The 2,547-nt window shown below is 44.4% G+C and overlaps 1 protein-coding gene and 2 long non-coding RNA genes across 17 annotated transcripts in view; all 3 read left to right on the forward strand.

The window, feature by feature from the left end:
* Nucleotides 1-2,547, forward strand: part of nrcama (neuronal cell adhesion molecule a) — a 1,100,153-nt gene that overhangs the window by 327,827 nt on the left and 769,779 nt on the right. The window lies entirely within an intron of this gene.
* Nucleotides 1-2,547, forward strand: part of LOC116673029 (uncharacterized) — a 12,562-nt gene that overhangs the window by 4,794 nt on the left and 5,221 nt on the right. Inside the window, exon 2 of the long non-coding RNA XR_004327716.1 lies at nt 1,844-1,846. This is a non-coding gene — a long non-coding RNA (uncharacterized LOC116673029). The remainder of the gene's footprint in view (nt 1-1,843; nt 1,847-2,547) is intronic.
* Nucleotides 2,029-2,547, forward strand: part of LOC116673027 (uncharacterized) — a 4,350-nt gene continuing 3,831 nt past the window's right edge. Inside the window, exon 1 of the long non-coding RNA XR_004327714.1 lies at nt 2,029-2,042. This is a non-coding gene — a long non-coding RNA (uncharacterized LOC116673027). The remainder of the gene's footprint in view (nt 2,043-2,547) is intronic.

Below are 2,547 nucleotides of genomic sequence, written 5' to 3' on the forward strand. Positions count from 1 at the left end.
TGGAGTTAGAGCCTCCACATTATGAAAAAAAGACCTCCCAAGGTATTGTGTGTGGAAACCTTTAGGATCTTTCATCGCCAGCTCGCTGTAGCGGTAGAGTAGACAGTAGAGGTATCCGGAACGTACTTTCAGCAATTAGTTTGACAGCTGTCCTCCAGAACTGCGTATCCTTTATGGCAACAGGCACGGTTGGACGAAAATAACAAGGAATTTGCGTTTAACACGTGATGTAATTAAAATGGGTGTACAATGGGACGTCCGACTGCTTTTTTGGGTTCTGGGGAGCAGATATGACAGGGTGCAGACTGGTTTCAGACCGATATGCTGGGTCCCAGTGGAGGATATAGAGAGGGTCATAAGGATGGTTACGTTTCTAATAGGATTGTAATGAGGGGCTGTTGTGGATGGAGAGGGATTTAGAATGGGTTAGAATAGTCTGGGGTTACTTAGAGTAGGATGGATAGATAGATAGATGGATGGATGGATGGATGGGATTGGATAGATAGATAGATAGATAGATAGATAGATAGATAGATAGATAGATAGATAGATAGTAGATGTAGATGATAGATAGATAGATAGATAGATAGATAGATAGATAGATAGATCGATAGATAAGATAGATTAGATAGATAGATTAGATAGATAGAATGATAATGCGATTAAGCCGAAGTAGATAGATAGGTTAGTGGATGTGGCTATGTGTATGGAGGATGGGATGGTAGTACTTTTTGATCCCAAGGGGAAATTCAGCGCCAGGTTAGCTCACTCGCCAATCACACTACAACAAACATGCACATGCATAATCAGGTAAACCAAATAAACCCAAATACAACACAACAAATCACACGTGGATACTCATGGACGATATAAGAAAAGATACTAAAACAAAATCCATGCTGTAGGAGAGTGTGGTCGATGGGGTGCACAAAGTCCAATAGGGGCAAAAAGGATGTAGGATAAAGGGAGGGGTTGTGCATAGGGCATATATATAGCCTGTAAACAGTGGACCATAAGGGGGACAATGGTAGAAAAGAGGTTTTGGAAAGAGTTCAAATGTTTATTTAGGATGTTTAGGATGGGTTAAAGAGGCTTGAGAATGGGTTAAAAACAGCATTAAGTGGTTTAGATTGGGTCTGATGGACATGAGACTGGTTTAGTGTTATTTGACCTGGTTCAGAATAAGGGTTAGTGTGGGTGTAAATGGGGTAAGAATGGGTTTAACCTGGGGTTTAACAGGGTCAGAATGTATTTTTCACGGATTAAATGGGTGTAGAAAGGATGAGAGGTGGAAGTTAAGTTAAAGTCTGCAGCAGCGTCCCAGCTGGACATGAGACACCTGCTGCTAAACATCTCGGCTTCTCATCACTTTCTCCTTTCCCTTTTCATTATCTGGGTCTGTAGGTTTACCCCCCCCCCCCATTCTTGTCGGTGACAGCCCCGTGCATGCTGGGAGTGTGGGGGGTGGGGGGGTGGGCAAACGGGGGCAAAGTCAGCGTTCGTGCCTCGGTGTCGTGACGGTTCATGCAGGTCACATTACCCAGGAAGGCCACTTAGTCTCCAGACCCTCCTCCCAGCGCCGCGAAAGGGGTCGGCTAGTCCACACAGCATTGTGGGATGGGAGAAGAACATGCTCTGGTTTATTGGCATTTCTTTAAACCAATCACAGTAGCCGTGGGCGGGGCTAAGCGCCGGACGGAGCCCCGGTGCCGCTGCTAAATGGTCTCGGGAAGGAACTGGTTTTTGTAGTTTTAGTCGTGCGTGTGTGTGTGTTGTGTCGCTGTTCTTAATTTAAAAAGTAAAATATCTGAGTACTTTTAACTTTCTTGTTTTAAAGAGTCAGTTTGTTGTTGGAGCAGCAGACAGAACAGCCCGGAAAAAAACGTCTGGTTCTTCCAACTGGACTAAATCTGATTTGAAAAGTTTGGGTTTTATAGATAAAAACCTTTAAAAAGTGCAACCAAAGGTCTCCGGGTCGGATCGGTTCTGGTTCTGTTCTGGAAGTAAAGTCACGTAGAGGTTGTGATCTGAGCAGCTGCTCCGTTACACCGTAGACAGTGTGCACACACACACACACACACACACACACACACACACACACACACCACACACACACACACACACACACACACACAGCTGAGCAAAGGTGGCCTAACATACAGTAAGGGGATATTAATTTGGACCCATAATCCCTTGCAGCAAGTCACACTCTATCAGGTTACGTGTGTGTGTGTGTGTGTGTGTGTGTGTGTGTGTGTGTGTATATGTGTGTATATGTGTGTGTGTCCGTCGTGATCTCCTACTGAGCTCTGAGCTTCATCCAGATTTAGACAAGATGTGTACACATACACCACACACACACACACACACACACAACGTCACAGTTCACCCATTCTGCGACGTTCACTGACTCAGCAGCAGATCAGGAGAAAGTGTCACTCATCATTCATGCATCCAGACTGCAGATATATAAAAGACCGACTTCTATAACCATTATATAACCTTATGCAACCTTATATGACCTTATATGACCTTATACAACCTTAT

The sequence above is a fragment of the Etheostoma spectabile genome, chromosome 23, assembly GCF_008692095.1.
Source record: "Etheostoma spectabile isolate EspeVRDwgs_2016 chromosome 23, UIUC_Espe_1.0, whole genome shotgun sequence".
NCBI lineage: Eukaryota > Metazoa > Chordata > Actinopteri > Perciformes > Percidae > Etheostoma > Etheostoma spectabile.